The sequence below is a fragment of the Suricata suricatta genome, chromosome X, assembly GCF_006229205.1.
Source record: "Suricata suricatta isolate VVHF042 chromosome X, meerkat_22Aug2017_6uvM2_HiC, whole genome shotgun sequence".
Classification (NCBI taxonomy): Eukaryota; Metazoa; Chordata; class Mammalia; order Carnivora; family Herpestidae; genus Suricata; species Suricata suricatta.
The window spans coordinates 56135300-56153846 of record NC_043717.1 but is presented as its reverse complement, the minus strand read 5'-3'; the positions used below and the strand labels follow the sequence as shown (position 1 = coordinate 56153846).

Below are 18547 nucleotides of genomic sequence, written 5' to 3'. Positions count from 1 at the left end.
CATTGTATATATATACCACATCTTCTTGACTCATTCATCAGGTGATGGGCATTTAGGCTCTTTCCATGTTTTGGCTATTGTTGACAGTGCTGCTATGAACATTGGGGTACATGTGCCCCTATGCATCAACACTTCTGTGGCCCTTGGGTAAATCCCTAGCAGTGCTATTGCTGGGTCATAAGGGAGTTCTATGGATAGTGTTTTGAGGAACCTCCACACTGTTTTCCAGAGCGGCTGTACCAGTTTACATTCCCACCAACAGTGTAGGAGGGTGCCCGACTCTCCACATCCTCGCCAGCATCTATAGTCTCTTGATTTGTTCATTTTAGCCACTCTGACCGGTATGAGGTGGTATCTCAGTGTGGTTTTGATTTGTATTTCCCTGATGATTAGTGACGCTGAGCATCATTTCATGTGTTTGTTGGTCATCTGGATGTCCCCTTTGGAGAAGGGTCTATTCATGTCATCTGCCCATTTCTTCACTGTATTATTCATTTTTTGGGTGTGAAGTTTGGTGAGTTCCTTGTAGATTTTGGATACTAGCCCTTTATCCCATATGTCATTTGCAACTATCTTTTCCCATTCTGTCAATTGCCTAGTAATTTTCTTGATTGTTTCCTTTGCCTTGCAGAAGCTTTTTATCTTGATGAGGTCCCAATAGTTCATTTTTGCTCTTGAATCCCTTGCCTTTGGAGATGTGTTGAGTAGGAAATTGCTGTGATTGAGGTCAAAGAGGCTGTTTCCTGCTGACTCCTCAGGGGTTTTGATGGTTTCCTGTCTCAAATTCAGGTCCTTCATCCATTTTGAGTTTATTTTTGTGAATGGTGTAGAAAGTGATCTAGTTTCATTCTTCTGCATGTTGCTATCCAGTTCTCCCAGCACCACCTGTTAAAGAGGCTGTCTTTTTTCCATTGAGTACTCTTTCCTGATTTGTCCAAAATTAATTGGCCATACATTTTTGGGCCCAGTTCTGGGTTCTCTATTCTATTCCATTGGTCTATGTGTGTGTTTTTGTGCCAGTACCATACTGTCTTGATGATGGCAGCCTTGTAGTAGAGGCTGAAGTCTGAGATTGTGATGCCTCCCATTTTGGTTTGCTTCTTCAATATTACTTTGGCTATTCAGTGTCTTTTGTGGTTCCATACAAATTTTACGATAGCTTGTTCTAGCTTTCAGAAGAATGCTGGTGCAGTTTTGATGGGGATTGCATTGACTGTGTAGATTTCTTTGGGTAGTAATGATATTTTCACAATGTTTATTCTTCTGATCCATGAGCATGGAATGTTTTTCCATTTCTTGGTGTTTTCTTCAATTTCTTTTATAAGCTTTCTATAGTTTTCATCATACATGTCTTTTATATCTTTGGTTAGGTTTATTCCTAGGAATTTTATGGTATTCCGTTCAATTGTGAATGGGATCACTTTCTTGATTTCTCTTTTTGTTGCTTCATTATTGGTGTATAACAATGCAACCGATTTCTGTACAATGATTTTGTACTGTGCCACGTTGCTGAATTCATGGATCAGTTCTAGAAGTTTCTAGTGGAGTGGATCAGGATTACCATGTAGAGTATCATGTCATCTGCGAAAAGTGAAAGTTTGACTTCTTTGCCGATTCTGATGCCTTTTATTTCCTTTTGTTTTCTGATTGCTGATGCTAGGACTTCCAGCACTATGTTAATCAACGGTGATGAGAGTGGACACCCCTGTCGTGTTCCTGATCTCAGGGGGAAAGCGCTCAGTTTTTCCCCATTGAGGATGATATTAGCTGTGGGCTTTTCATAAATTGCTTTAATAATGTTTAAGTAAGTTCCTTCTATTCCAACTTTCTCAAGAGTTTTTATTAAGAAGGGATGTTATATTTTGTCAAATGCTTTTTCTGCATCTATCGACAGAATAGTATGGTCTTTCTCTTTCCTTTTGTTAATGTGTTGTTACACATTGATGGATTTAAAAATATTGAACCAGCCCTATAACCTAGGAATGAATCCCACTTGATCATTATGTATATATCTTTTTATATGCTGTTGAATTCCTTTTGCTGGTATCTTGTTGAGTATTTTTGCATGTGTATTCATTAAGGATATTGGCCTGTAGTTCTCTTTTTTTGTTGAATCTCTGTCTTGGGAATCAAAGTGATACTTGCTTTGTAGAGTGAGTCTGGAAGTCTTCCTTCCATTTCAATTTATTGGAATAACTGGAGAAGGATTGGTGTTAACTCTGCTTTAAATGTCTTGTATAATTCCCCCCGAATCCATCTGGGCCTGGGCTTTTATTCGTTGGTAGATTTTTGATAACTGATTTGATTTCTTCACTGGTTATGCGTCTGTTCAGATTTTCTTTCTCTTCCTGTTTGAATTTTGGTAGTGCATTTGTGTTTAGGAATTCGTCCATTTCTTCTAGATTTTCCAGTTTGTTGTTATGTAATTCTCATAGTAATCACTGTTGATTGCCTGTATTTCTGAGGGATCAGTTTTATTAAATCCGTTTTCATTCATGATTCTATTTGATGTTCCCTCTTTTCATTCTGAGGAACCTAGCTAGAGGTTTATCAATTTTGTTTATTTTTGAAAAAGCCAACTCTTGGTTTCATTGATATGTTCATTTGTTTTTTTGGATTCTCTATTATTTATTTCTGCCCTGATCTTTAGGATTTCTATTCTTCTGCTGGGTTTGAGGTGCTCTTGCTGCTCCCTTTCTAGTGTCCTCACGTGCTCTGTTAGATTTTGAATTTTCGCTTTTTCTAGTTCGTTGAAATAGCCTGGATTGCAATGAACTTTCCTCTTAGGACTGCCTTTGTTTCGTCCCAGAGAGTTTGGATTATTGTGTGTTCATTTTCGTTTGTTTCCATTCATTTTTTACTATCTTGTCTAATTGCCTGATTGGCCCAGTCATTCTTCAGAGGGGTGGTTTTTAACCTCCACGTTTTTGGAGGTTTTCCAGACTTTTTCCTGTGGTTAATTTCAAGTTTCATAGCCTTGTGATCTGAACGTGTGCATGGTATGATCTCAATGCATTTGTATTTATGGAGGGCTGTTTTATGCCCCAGTATGTGATCTGTCTTGGAGAATGTGCTATATGTACTCGAGAAGAAAGTGAATTCCCTAGCTTCAGGATGCAGAGTTCTAAATATAACTGTTAATTCCATCTGTTCCGGTGTGCCATTCAGGTCCATTGTTTCTTCAGTGATTTTTTTGTTGTCTGGTTGACCTATCCATTGTTGTAAGCGGAGTATTAAAAGTCCCCTGCCATTTGCACATTCTTAACTACAAGATTGTTTCTGTTTGTGAATAGTTGTTTTATGTATTTGTGTGCTCCTGAATTTGGTGCGTAGATGTTTATAATTGTTAGATCTTCCTGATTTAGAGACCCTGTAATTATTATATAATGTACTTCTTCATCTTTTGTTACTGCTTTTACTTTAAAGTCCAGTTTGTCTGATATAAGTATGGATACTTCAACTTTCTTTTGGTGTCCAGTTGCATGATAGATATTTCTCCATTCCGTTCCTTTCAATTTGAAGGTGTCTTCAGGTCTAAGGTGAGTCTCTTTTAGACAGCATATAGATGGATTTTGGTTTTTGATCCATTCTGCTACCCTGTGTTGTTTGACTGGAGTATTCAGTCAATTTACATTCAGTGTTATTAATGAAGAATGTGGGTTTAGATTCATTGTGTTCCCTGTAGAGTGCATGTTTTTAGTGATGTCTCTGGTACCTTATATTCCTTCCTACATTTCCCTCAGAGAGTCCTTCTTAGGATTTCTTGTAGGGCTGGTTTGGTGGTGATGAATTGTCTCAATTTTGTTTTATTTGGGAACACCTTTATCTCTCCTTCTATTTTAAATCACAGTATTGCTGGATAAATGATGCTTGGCTGCATATTCTTCCTGTTCATCACATTGAAGATTTCCTGCCATCCTTCCTGGCCTGCCAAGTTTCACAAGATAGGTCTATAACCACTCTGATAGGTTTCCCTTTGTATTTTAGCGCCCTTTTATCCCTAGCTGTTTTCAGAATTCTGTCTTTATATTTTGCCAATTTTCATTATGATATGTCGTGTCAATGTTTGGTTCAGGTTACGTCTTAGAAGAGTTCGATGTGCCTCTTGAATTTCAATGTCTTTTTTCTTTCTCCAGTTCTGAGATATTTTTTGGTATCATTTGATCCAACAACCCTTTAGGACCTTTTTTTCCTTCTTCTTCTTCTTCTGGAACTTTTATGATACAGATATTGTTCCATTTGATTGTATTAGTCTGGTCTCGAATTCTCCTTTCATCTTCCTGTGTCAATTTCTCTTTTTCTCCTCTTCCTCTTTTGATTTTAATGAGTCTTCTAATTCACCTATTCTCCTCTCTATTTCTTCAATCCATGCAGTGGCAGCCTCCATTTTATTATTCACCTCATTTATAGCCTTTTGAAGCTGTCTAGTCTTTGTATCAATAGCTTCTGATGGCTTTATTGCCTTTTTCAAGTGCAGGAAACAATTTTATGACAGTTTTAAATTCTTTTTCAGTTATTTTGTGTCTGGTTTGAGGAGTTGTGTAGCTGTGATTTCTTCCTGGAATTTCTATAGAGGAGATATTAAGCTGATAAGAACAATTACTACACTTGATCTTAGTCAAAAGGCCAAGAGTTCTTTCATTTCGTCATTTTGGCTAGCTTTCTATTTCTTGTCAGGTTTTGTTTTTTTTTTAAGTCTTTATCCTTGTTTATTTCTGTGGAAATATTGCTAATGAGTTGTAAACATTTTATCAGCAATGAAATACAAATAATTGCACTAGATGAAATTGAGAACACAAAGAGAAGAAGAATATGCAACCAGAGAATGTACTGTGATTATCTCTGAATGGAAAGAATATGTATTTTTACTACTTTTTAAATATTTCTTATTAATAGTGTATTACCAAGTGGTTTCTGTATAATACCCAGTGTTCTTCCCTACCAGTGCCCTTCTCCATGAACATCACCTCCCCTTCCCATTCTCCCCTCCCTCTTCAGCCCTTAGTGTGCTCTCAGCATTCAAAAGTTTCTCATGATTTGTCTCACTCCCTCTCCCCAATTCTTTTCCCCAACTTTCCCATTCCTGTGATCTCCTATTAGGCTTCCTCTGTTAGACCTATGAGTGACAACATATGCTATCTATCCTTCTTTGCCTGACTTATTTTGCTTAGCATGACTCCCTCTAGGTTTATCCATTTTGCTACAAATGGCCATATTTTATTTTTTCTCATAAGCTCGTTCTGCAGTGTGCACATGTTAGTATTGCTCTATTAATGGAGATTCTTTGACTGTACAGGGCCTGTCGTTTCAGGAGATGTTCTTTTAATGGTGTCTCTCAGTTTCTCTTGTTATGCCTCTGATTAATTTATTCCCTACTCAGTGATATTTCAGACTCTCCACCATGTGTGCTTTGGCTTGTTTCTTGAGGTGGCCCTGAAAAGGAAAACAGACAGACAAACACACAGGGAACAAAGCATGCAAATACACAAGACAGATCAAGTAAATGAGCAAAGCAAAAGGCTGAGGAAGAAAATACCAGAAAAGAGAGGACAGGAAAGGAAAAAAAGAAGTTGGGGGTGGGGGGTGTATAGAAACAGCCAAAAATAAAGATCAGTCTGAGAGCATAAAATCTGAGGAGGGGACAGATAAGAATGAGATAAGGGAATATATATATTGGTGGTAAGAGCTGATCTAATCACAGCAGTGCATAAATGTTCGTCTTTCCCAGACTCCAGAGGTCACAGGAGAAAAGAAGGGAAAAGGACAATAGAAAAGAGCAAAAAAAAAAAAAAGGAAAAAATTACAAAAATAAAAATAATAAGAACAGAAAGGCAAAAAGGAAAAAAATGAAAATAATAAAAATAATAAGAACAAAAAGCAGCTCTACAGCGCAGATGGGTGTGGTTTGCTGTTGTTAGTTTGGGTCTCAGGGGCTGTTCTCTGAGGCCCCACCTTACTGGTTGCAGGGAGAAGATTGGCGGTGCCCCCAACCCCCCTCAGACCATGTGTTGCCAGCCACTCTATTCAGTCCGACTTCCTCGTGCCACGGACTGGTCAGATTGTTTTCTAAACTCTGCCTGGTTTCTAAATCCTAGTCCACGCACTTTAATGCTGCCGCCACAGTTAAAATGATCTCTGGGAGGCTGGTGGCTTTATGGCTGGGATTGAGTAGGGAGACTGGGGAGCCAGTTTATTCCTGGCTCTACCTGAAGTTGGCGAGCTACTGAACATAAGGAAGAATAAGTTCTCTGAGGGGGACGGCATTCTCTCCCCGCATCCAGCAGCTATGCATTGAGTTTTTTGTGTCTCTCCTTCCAGGGCTGAGGTCTCCCCTCTCCAGAGATCACTTTATGAGTGTTTTTGGTCTCTCCTTCTCTTCCCCCTGGTTCTCTACCATGCTACATTGCCATCCTGTGCGCCACCCTGCATGGCCAGTTCTCTACCCGCCCTCCAGGTTCCTGAGCCACTTCTGCAGGCCCGACACCAAGCTTCTCGGGACTCTTTCTCCTGGTTTTGTTTTGGCGGAGACTCCCCTCAAGAGTTTCAGGTCCCAGTTCTCACTCACTCAGGCATCCATCAGGCTGTTATCAATAAGGAGTCTGTGTGTGCACCTCCGTTCTTGGAGATCAGAATATTGTGGCTTTTAATTCTTCTCAGTTTGATATTTACGGGCGGGCGGAGATTACAGAGCTCCCTACTTCTCTGCCATCTTCTGCTCTTTCTCACTTTCTTGATGCTGTTTTTTAATGGACAGAAGTTCTTCGTTTTGATGAAATCCAGGAGATATGTATTTTCTTTTGTTACTTGTGCTTTTGGTGTTATATCTAAAAAATGATTGCCAGATATGTTCATGAAGATTTACTCCTATGTTTCCTTCAAAGAATTGTACAGCCTTAGCTCTTATATTTAGGTTTTTTATTTATTTTGAGTTGATTTCTATATATGATGTGAGTTTAAGGCTCAACTTCAGTCTTTTGCTGTTGCTATTCATTTACCCTAGCACTGTTTGTTGGAAGGACTATTCCCTCCCTATTTAATGGTCTTGACACCTGTGTTGAAAATCAGTTGATCATAGAGACATAGTTTTATTTCTTGACTCTTAGTTCTATTTCACTAATCTATATTAGTCCTTATGCCAGTAACACACTATCTTGATTATTGTTGCTTTGAATGTAAGTTTTGAAAGGTAATCCTCCTATTGTTTTCCTCTTCAAGATTGTTTCGGCTATTCTGGGTCTCTAGGAATTTCATATGAATTTTAGCATCAGCTTGTAAATTTTTACAGAGAAGTCAACATAGGAATTATGATTAGGATTCTGATTGGGATTCTGATAGGGATTACATTGAATCTGTCTTTCAGTTTAGGAAGCATTGCCATCTTAATATTAATAAGTCTTCTGATCCATGACCACAGGATATTTCAGCATTTATTTCAGTCTTTAATTTTCTTTCACCAGTGTTTTAAAGGTTTTAGTACCTACATTTTACGTATTATGTGTTAATTTATTCCTATTTATTTTATTCTTTTTGATCGTATTTTTAAATGGAATTGTGTTCTTAATAACATTTTTGGATTGTTTCCTGCAAATGTTTTTAAAAATTTGAGTTTTTCATATTAATTCAATTATTAGTCCTAATAGTTTTTAAGTGGAGAATTAAATGATTTTCCATATACAGGAACATATCATTTGCAAAGTGAGATAATTTATTTTTTCCTTTCTAATATAGATTTTACTTCTATTTTTTTTTTCCTGGTTACAACCTCTTAGTACAGTGCTGAGTGACAAGAGCAAATATCCTTTTTTTGTTCTTAATCTTGTGGGGGAAAGCATCTGATCTCTCACCATTAGTATAGTGTTGTAGTTTTTTCATAGGTGCTATTTCTCCAACTGAGAAACCTCTATTTCCTGTTTTGTTATTGTTTTACTTAAATCATGAATGATGTTAGATATTGTCAATGATTTCTCTGCATCTTTTGAGATTATCATATCGGTTTTAAAAATTCTTTTGATATGTTACATTACTTTGCATGTCAGATAGTAAACCAACCTTGTGTACCTGGGATAAATCCCATTTGGTCCTGGTGTATAATTTTCTTTATATGTTGCTGGATTCTGTTTACTAATATTTTGTTGAGGATTTATACAGAGATACTAGTTTTCAGTTTTGTTTTCTTTTAAAAATCTTAAAAAAATTTTTTTAATGTTTATTTTTGAGAGAGAGAGAGAGACAGACAGACAGACAGAGACAGAGCATGAGCAGGGGAGGAATAGAGAGAGAGGGAGACACAGAATCTGAAGCAGGCTTCAGGCTCTGAGCTGTCAGCCCAGAGCCTGATGCAGGACCCAGGCCGAAGTCTGACGCTTAACTGACTGAGCCACCCAGGTGCCCCAGTTTTGTTTTCTTTTAATATTTGGTTTTGGTATGAGGCTAATTCTGCCCTCATTTAATGAGTTTGGAAGTATTTCTTTTCCTGTTTTTTGAAAGTTTGGGAAGAATTGGCCTTAATTCTTTTTAAAATGTTTGCCAAAACTCACCAGTGAAGCCATCTGAACCTGGGTTTTTCTTGTGGGTAGTTTTTTTTTTTATCATCTTATCAATAATATTATTGTAAAAACACACATAACATAAAATTTAACATTTTGTCAGAGTGAAAAGGAAATCTACAGAATAGGAGAAGACATTTGCAACTCACATATCTTATAAGCGGGTAATATTCAAAGTACATAAAGAGCTACTATAATTCAACAGTAAACAGATAATCTAATTTAAAAATGGGCAAAAGAAACAGACTCATGAAGAGATGCTCAACATCACTCATCACCAGGGAAATACAAACAAAAACCATATTGAGATAACATCTCACACTGGTCAGAGTGACTAAAATGAACAAATCAGGAGACTATAGATGGAATGAATGTGGAGAAACGAGATCCCTCTTACATTGTTGGTGGGAATGCAAATTGGTGCGCCACTCTGGAAAACAGTGTGGAGGTTCCTCAAACAATTAAAAATAGAACTACCCGATGACCCAGCAATAGCACTGCTAGGAGTTTACCCAAGGGCTACAGGAGTTCTGGTGCATAGGGGCACATGTACCCCAATGTTTATAGCAGCACTTTCAACAATAGCCAAATCATGGAAAGAGCCTAAGTTTCCATCAACTAATGAATTGATAAAGAATATGTAGTTTATCTATACAATGGAATACTACTTGGCAATGAGAAAGAATGAAATCCTGCCATTTGCAACAATGTGGTTGGAACTAGAGGGTATTAGGCTGAGTGAAATAAGTCAGTCTGAGAAGGACAGACATCATGTGTTTTCACTCATACGTCAATCTTGAGAAACTTATGACCATGGGGAAAGGGAAGGAGAAAAAATAGTTTCACAGAGAGGGAGGCAAACCATAAGAGACTCTTAAATACAGAGAACAAACTGAGGGTTGATGGTGGGGCAGGGAAGAGGGGAAAATGGGTCATGGGCATTTAGAAGGGCACTTGTTGGGATGAGCACTGAGTGTTGTATGTAAGCAATGAATCATGGGAATCTACCCCGAAAACCAAGAGTTCACTGTATATTAGCCAACTTGACAATAAATTATATTTTAAAACATAGGCAAAAGATTCAAATAGACATTTCTCTAGAGATAATATACAAATGACCTACAAGCACATGAAAATATGCCCATCATCACTAATCATTAGAGAAACATAAATCAAAACCATAATGAGATATAACCTCACATGTATTAGTGTAGCTAACGTCAAAAAAAATCAGTAAATAATGGGTTGGTCATGAAGTGAAGAATTTGGAACATTTTTGCACTCTTGGTGGTAATGTAAAATGTACAGCCACTATGGAAAATAGTATAAAAGTTCCTCAAGAAAATTAAAACTAGTATTATCCTGTGATCCAACAATAACACTTCTTGGTATATACCCAAAATAATTGAAAGCATGGTATCTGAGATATTTGTACACGCATGTTCATAGCCACATTATTCACAATAATGAAGGTAGTAACAATCCAAGTGTATATTGGTGGATGGATGGATAAACAAAATGTGATATAAACACACAGTGTATCATTTCTCAGCTTTACAAAGGAAGGATATCTTTTCACATGCTATAATATGGATGAACCCTGAAGACAAGGTTCATTAAAGTTATTAAATGAAATAAGCCAGCACAAAAAAGATGAATGCTATGCAATTCCATTTACCTCAGTTGTCTACAGTAGTCATATTCACAGATACAGAAAGTAGAATGATGTTTGCTATGGGGAAGGGGAGAATGGGGAGTTGTTTAATGTATATAGAGTTTCACTTTGCAAGATGAGAATGTTCTGGAGCTATGTTAACACTACTGAACTATACACTTAAAATGGTTAAGATAGTAAATTTTATGGTGTCTGTTTTTTTCTACAACAATTTAAGAAGTTATATCTCTAGCTGGTAGTGGAGATTGGGTAAAACAGGAAGTTTGTTTTGTTTTGTACCAAACCTTTCTGATTTATCTGTTTGTATTTTGTTAAAAATACAAATTTTTAAAAAAAACTGGTAAGAGATACAGGACAAGAAACTTAAAACTCTGTAATGATTTATTTAGTCCTTAAGACAGATTTATATTTAATTTTAGTGGGTGTCTGACTTCAGCTCATGTCATGATCTCGTGGTCCATGGATTCGAGCCCTACGTCAGGCTCTGTACAGAGCTTGGAGCATACTTCATATTCTGTGTCTTCCTCTCTCTCTGCCCCTCTTCCACTCATGCTCTGTTTCTCTATTTCTCAAGATTATATAAACATTAAAAAAATAAAAATAAAATTAGTGGACATTAAATATATATATATATTTGAAGAGTCCCTTAGGAAACACAGCTGTAGACCCTTTGTGAAGGAGCTGGTAGTCTAGTGGTGAATACAGATATTAAGTACAAAAACAGCTAAATGCCCAGGAAATTGAGGGGACAGTATTTCTGTGATTTAGGAAGGAATCTTCTAATCTCTCTGCCTCAGGATATCTCACATAACTCCTTAGTCTGTCTTAACCCTATTTCCCTTACTCAGTCAATTAATAGAAAAAAAGAAAACCAAATTGAGAAGAGAGAGATAGGAAGGGGAAAAGGATTTTACCATTTTGACCATTTTTAAGTATACTGTTCTATTGTATTAAGTATACCCATATTACCATGCAACTATCACCACCATTTCAAAAAATTAATTTTTCTGACTTTTACTAAGAAGCAAGTCCATGGAGCTCATTATGCTGTCATAACAGGAGTCTGTCTCCCCATAAATTAAAATTTTTTCCCCACTGGTCATTTCAGAAACATTTCAATGGTACTGCATATATGATCAATTTTTGTTCTATAGTAATTGGTTCAATAAAAATAATTTATATAGTATTTTGCCATTATTATACATTAGGATTGTTATATTCAATTTTTCACTATCACAGGTAATCTACCATGGTTACCTTGATGGCATTGGGTTTTTTAATTTTTCTTTGGGTTAAATTTCCACATAAAATTATTTATTTTAAGGGTATACTATTTTTCTGTTTGAGAATAATAGTGTATATCATGAATACTATTTATAGTATTCATATTTATTTATCTGAATATTAAAATTTACAGTTACTTGTTATCAATAACATAAAGAATACATTTAGGTTTTTCTTTCTAATAAAAAGTAATGTATTTATTTAATCTTTTCTTCAGATAATTGTGCAGTTATTTGAATGATCAGAATCCTATTTTTCTTTCAACAGCTATTGAGATATAAGCATATTTTTGATGAAGAAATATTTTCAAAAAGGAAGCTATATATATTGTGGCCTCTCGTTAATTTGAAGTATAACTGACACACAATACCCCATTAGTTTCAGGTATACATCATAGTATTTTAATATTCTTTATACATTATGAAACGACCTCCATGATAAGTCTAGATACCATGTTTTTACTGCACAGAGTTATTACAGTACTGTTGATTATGTTCTTTATGTTGTATATTATATACCATGACTTTATTTAAGAGGTGGAAGTTTATATCTCTTTATTTTGTTCACATTTTTTGCCCATCCCGCAACCCCACCCCACATGGTAACCAGCAGTTTGTTTCCTGTATCCCTGAGTCTGTTTCTGTTTCTTCGTTAGAGTCCACATATAAGTACTATCATAGTATTTGTCTTTCTCTCTGACTTACTTCACTTAGCATAATACTCTCTAAGTCCATCCATGTTGTCACCAAATGGCATCTGTGCGCGTGCGCGCGCACACACACACACACACACACACACACACACACACACTTAGGTTGCTTCCATGTCTTAGCTATTGTAAATAATGCTGCAATTAACATAGCGAATATATCTCTTTATATTTTGTTTTGTGTTTTAAAGTTTATTTGAAAGAGAGAGTGTACATGTGCGTGTGAGCATGGGAGGGGCAGAGAGAAAGGGAGAGAGTGAGAATCCCAAGCAGGCTCTGGGCTGTGAGTGTGAGTCCAGTGCAGGGCTTGATCTCCCAAACCGTGAGATCATGACCTGAACTGAAATCAAGAGTGGGATGCTTAACTGACTGAGCCACCCAGGGATCCCTGGTCTATTTGAGTTGGTATTTCCTTTTTCTATTGGAAAATACCCAGTAGAATGCCAGATCATAGGGTAGTTCTATTTGTAATTTTTTGAAGAATCTCCATAGTGGCTGCACCAACTTAACAGTCCCACAACATTCTGTAAAGGATCCCTTTTTGAGCATTGTTGTGATCACGTGTTATTTTTTGTTTTTTTTGTTTTTTGTTTTTTGTTTTGTTAATAGCCAATCTGACCAGTATGCGGTGATATCTTACTGTGGTTTTGATTTGTACTTCGCTGATGCCTAGTGATTTTGTTCATCTTTTCAGGTGCATGTTGTCAATCTTTATGTAGTCTTTGAAAAAAATTTCAAGTCTTCTGCCTATTTTTAAATCAAGTTGTTTGGGTGTTTTGATACTAAGTTGTATAAGTTCTTTATTTATTTTGGAATTGAACTCCTTACTGGGTTTATAATTTGCAATTCTCTTCCCCCATTCAGCAGATTGCTATTTCGTTTTGTTGATGGTTTTCCTGACTGTGCAAAAGCTTTCTAATTTGATAGAATCCCATTTGTTTATATAATCCCATTTGTTTAATTTAGCTTTTGTCACCTATGCTTGAGGAGATTGGTCCAAAAAAAATTGCTAAGAGGTCAGTGAGCTTACTGCCTGTGTTTTCTTTTAAGAGTTTCATTGTTTCTGGTCTTACATGTAAGTCTTTAAACCATTTTGAATTTATTTTTGTATTTGGTGTAAGATAGTGGTCCAGTTTCATTCTTTTGCATGTAGCTGTCTGGTTCTCCCTCCAACATTTATTAAAGAGGTGTTTCCCCCCATTGTATATTCTTGCCTCCTTTGGAATAAATTAGTTGACCATATGTGTGTATGTTAATTTATGGGCTCTTTACTTGTTCCATTGTTTTATGTGTCTGTTTTTGTTCCAGTACCAGGGTGTTTTGATTACTGTAGCTTTGTAGTATAGTTTGAGATTTTGGAACATGGTACCTCCAGTTTTGTTCTTCTTTCTCGAGATTGTTTTGGCTATTTGCCATCTTTTACGGTTCCATACAAATTTTAGAATTCTTTGTTCTAGTTCTGTGAAAAATTTTATTGTGATCTTTTGTTTTTTGTTTGATGGTACCCTGAGTACTCTTGGCATGTTATTTTTAATTTTAATTTAACAATTCTGTTATAATACTGATAATATTTTCTATTATTGTATTCATCTTAAATACATCGTTCTTAATTTTTAGGAAATGAAACAATAATATCCTGTGCAAATTACAGGCAGATGGTATTTTTAGACACATGCATTGGTCGCTTAGGTTGCTATAGTAATTGAAAAGGAGCATTTGTTCTTTATTTGATATCACACCACATACTATATCATTGGTTTCCTAGGAAATTTACCTAGTAAAAAAAAATAGATTCCCTTGCCTTTGGGGATGTGTCAAGGAGGAAATTACTGCGATTGAGGTCGAGCACATGCACCCCAATGTTCATAGCAGCACTTTCCACAATTGCCAAATCATGGAAAGAGGCTAAATATCCATCACCTGATGAATGGATCAAGAAGATGTGGTATATATACACAATGGAGTACGACATGGCAATGAGAAAGAATGAAATCTGGCCATTTGTAGCAAAGTGGATGGACTTCAAGGGTGTCATGCTGAGTGAAATAAGTCAGGCAGAGAAGGACAGATACCATATGTTTGCACTCATAGGTCTAACAGGAAAAACCGAACAGAGGGCCATAGGGAGGGGAAGGGGGAAAGAGAGTTGGGGAGACAGAGGGACACAAACCATGAGAGACTATTGAATACTGAAAACGAACCGAGGGCTGAAGGGGGAGGGGGAGGGGAGAAGGGGGGGGTGATGGTCATGGGGGGGCACTTGTGGGGAGAAGCACTGGGTGTTATATGGAAACCAATTTGACTATAAACTATTATTAAAAAACTAAAAAAATAAAAATGCAAATAAAAAAAGTAGAGTTCCTTTTTTGCCCCAAGCAAAATCTTACATGGAATATTAGTACCTTGGGCCATGGTTGCTAAAAAATTGAAGATGTCTCTCCTCCTTCTCTAGGTCGGGCACTGCCTCATTAGTATACCTCATTAGCAGTGTACAGACCCCGTAAAAGAGAAAATGTCCATAACCTACTAGAAAGGTTAGAGAAGACCAATAAGAAACAAACAAGTGTATAGTTTTTTAATTTTCTAATGCATTGGAGAAATAATGAAGTACTGGAAAAATAATAGGGAGTTTTGGTTCACAAGATATAAGTGGTCAGGTAAGGCTTTACTGATGTCTAGCACAGAATTGGACATGTACTAGGTCCATAGTAAATACTTCCTGAACTGGCAAGGTAATACATTGTCCTTATCTGGATATTCTCTAGTTGTTTTCCATAGAGAATCATGCTCTGGTGATGCATTTTTTAATGTGCCCACTACATTTAAGTGCTAGGTATATACTGGCACTGGTTAATTTTTTTCATTCTCTGCCTTCTTTGCTCTTAGGTCCTTTCTTATTCATATGTCTTTAAAATAATGTGGGTAGTGTGCATATATATGTATTACATGATTTGACTATGGGTTACAATGTTGGTTTATATAGATTTTTCTGTTATCTACTATATTATTAGTTCAGTTCTATGTTCTGGCAGTGCTTCATTATCTGAAAGGCAATATACCAGGAAACTGAGTTCCGTTTTTCTACTACCATGACTAAATGGCTATTGCCCATTTTACTATATTCCTGTAGTACTATAATTTACATTTTCTCCATCTTTAATGGGTCAAAACAATCATCATTGTTCTAAATTGTATTTTTCTGACCATTGGAAAGGTTGAATATTTTTCCATGTGGTTGTCAGTTCATATTTAATTTTATAAATTATCTTCAACAGTTATTTTAGCCAGTAATCAGTTCAATTTCTTTTGTGTCACCACCACCACCACCACTACTTCTACGACAGTGTATTGGGCACTGAACTAGATTCAAGGGGTATTACAAGAAATCATGTTATAAAAGTGATTACATATTAATGTGCCATAGTAGAGAAAGATACACTTTGATGTGGGATATTGGGTGATAATATTAAATACTCAGTAACTTAATTATTGTGTGATAGGCACTATTCTAAGGATTTTTTTGTTCTTATATCAACTCATTTAAAAAATAACCCTCTGCAATAGGTATTGAGCTATCTCCATTTTTAAAGATAATGAAAAATATTTTCACATTTTCTAAATGAAAATGCAAGTAAATGGTGAAACTAGGATTTTAAAAAATGTATATTTTTCATTACTAACCTGTATTGACTGTATCAAATTTTTTTCTTTTCTTTTATAGTTTATTGTCAAGTTGGTTTACTTGTAACACCCAGTACTCATTCCAACAAGTGCCTTCCTCCATGCCCATCACCCCCCTTCCCCTCTCCCCCATCAACATCAGCCCTGTTTGTTCTCAGTATTCAAGAGTCTCTCGTGGTTTGCCTCCTTCCCTCTCCCCAACTATTTTTCCCCCTTCCCCTCCCCCATGGACCTCTGTTGTTTCTCCTCTTCCGCTTATATGTGAAAACATATGGTATATGTCCTTCTCTACCTGACTAATTTCACTTAGCATAACATCCTGGAGTTCCATCCATGTTGCTACAAATGGCCAGATTTCATTCTTTCTCATTGCCATATAGTACTCCATTGTATATATATATACCACATCTTCTTGATCCATTCATCAGGTGATGGACATTTAGGCTCTTTCCATGATTTGGCTATTGTTGACAGTCCTGCTATGAACATCGGGGTACATGTGCCCCTATGCATCAGCACTCCTGTATCCCTTGGGTAAATTACTAGCAGTGCTATTACTGGGTTATAGGGGAGTTCCAGTGTTAATTGTTTGAGGAACCTCGACACTGTTTTCCATAGTGGCTGCACCAGTTTACATTCCCACCAATTGTGTAAAAGGGTGCCCATTTCTCCACATCCTTGCCAGCATCTGTAGTCTCCTGAGTTGGTCATTTTAGCCACTCTGACTGGTGTGAGGTGGTACCTCAATGTGCTCTTGATTTGTATTTCCCTGATGCTGAGTGACGCTGAGCATCATTTCATGTGTCTCTTGACTATCTGGATGTCCTCTTTGGAGAAGTGTCTATTCCTGTCCTCTGCCCATTTTTTCAATGGATTATTTATTTTTCGGGCATGGAGTTTGGTGACTTTTTTTTATAGATTTAGGATACTAGTTCTTTATCCGATATGTCATTTGCAACTATCTTTTCCCATTCTGTTGGTTGCCTGTTAGTTTTATTGATCTCTTTCCCATGCAGAAGCTTTTTATCTTATTGAAGTCCCAATAGTTCATATTAGCTCTTGATTTCCTTCCCTTTGGGAATGTGTCAAGAAATTGCTGCGGCTGAGGTCAAGGAGGCTGCTTCCTGCTTTCTCCTTGAGGGTTTTTATGGTTTCCTATCTCAAATTCAGGTCCTTCATCCATTTTGAGTTCATTTTTGTGGATGGTGTGAGAAAGTGGTCTAGTTTCATTCTTCTGCATGTTGCTGTCCAGTTCTCCCAGCACCATCTGTTATAGAGGCTGTCTTTTTTCCATTGGATACTCTTTCCTGCTTTGTCAAAGATTAATTGGCCTTACATTTGTGGGTCCTATTCTGGGTTCTCTATTCTATTCCATTGGTCTATGTGTCTGTTTTTGTGCCAATACCTTACTGTCTTCATGATGACAGCTTTGTCATAGAGGCTAAACTCTGGGATTGTGATGCTTCCCGTTTTGGTTTTCTTCTTCAATATGACTTTGGCTATTCGGGGTCTTTTGTAGTTCCGTATGAATTTTACAATAGTTCTAGCTTTGAAAAGAATTCTGGTGCAATTTTGACTGGGATTGCATTGAATGTGTAGATTGTTTTGGGAAGTAATAATGTTTTAACAATATTTATTGTTTCAGTCCATGAGCATGGAATGTTTTTTCATTTCTTTGTGTCTTCTTCAATTTCCTTCATAAGTTTTTTATAGTTTTATTCATACAGATATTTTATGTATTTTCTTAGGTTTATTCCTAGTTTTTTTATGGTTTATGGTGCAACTGTGAATGGGATCAGTTTTTTATTTCTCTTTATATTGCTTCATTGATGGTGTATAAAAATGCAACCAATTTCTATACATTGATTTTGTACCCTGTGACATTGCTGAATTCATTGATCAGTTCTAGTAGGCTTCTGGTGGAGTTGGTCAGGTTTTCCATGTAGAGTATCATATCAACTGTGAAAAGTAAAGATTGACTTCATCTTTGCCTATTGTGATGCCTTTTATTTCCTTTTGTTGTCTGATTACTGAAGCCAGGACCTCCAGCACTATGTTCAACAGTAATGGTGAGAGTAGACATCCCTGTCGTGTTCCTGGTCTCAGGGGGAAAGCCCTCAGATTTTCCCCATTGAGGAGGATTTTAGCTGTGGGCTTTTTATAATGGCTTTATGATGTTTTAAGTACGTTCCTTCTATCCCAACTTTCTCGAGGGTCTTTATTAAGAAAGAATGATAGACAGAGAAGGACAGATACCATATGTTTGCACTCATAAGTCTAACAGGAAATTTTCAGAATGATCTAGCTTCAAGAAAAGCAAGCAGTTATTAGTGCTTAAGAAAAATTGATTCAGTATCTAATGGATAGTTGATACCTGTCACAACACAGCATTTTATATACTGTTAAGTGAAACTGCAATACAGTCTAAGTATTTTGGGAGTGTTTGCTGTATCATTGGATTTAATGAAATGTTTAGAGGTGCAGTAGGCATGACTTTGAGTAGATAATGAAAGAAAATGCAAAATGCCTATTGAATCATGATGTGGTTTCATCTTAGCTTGGGCAAACCATGCAGTATTTAATACATAGTAGCAGAATATTTACTACTGAAGCTTGAAAAGATGTGAGTTCTTTATGTGCCATCTTTCATTT

At 36.6% G+C, this 18547-nt stretch overlaps 1 protein-coding gene and 1 pseudogene across 5 annotated transcripts in view; one reads left to right on the top strand and one right to left on the bottom strand.

Annotated features, from left to right (window-relative positions):
- Positions 1–18547, top strand: part of ATRX (ATRX chromatin remodeler) — a 275833-nt gene that overhangs the window by 203939 nt on the left and 53347 nt on the right. The gene's annotated exons all lie outside the window — the stretch shown is intronic.
- Positions 4533–4635, bottom strand: LOC115284414 (annotated as a pseudogene).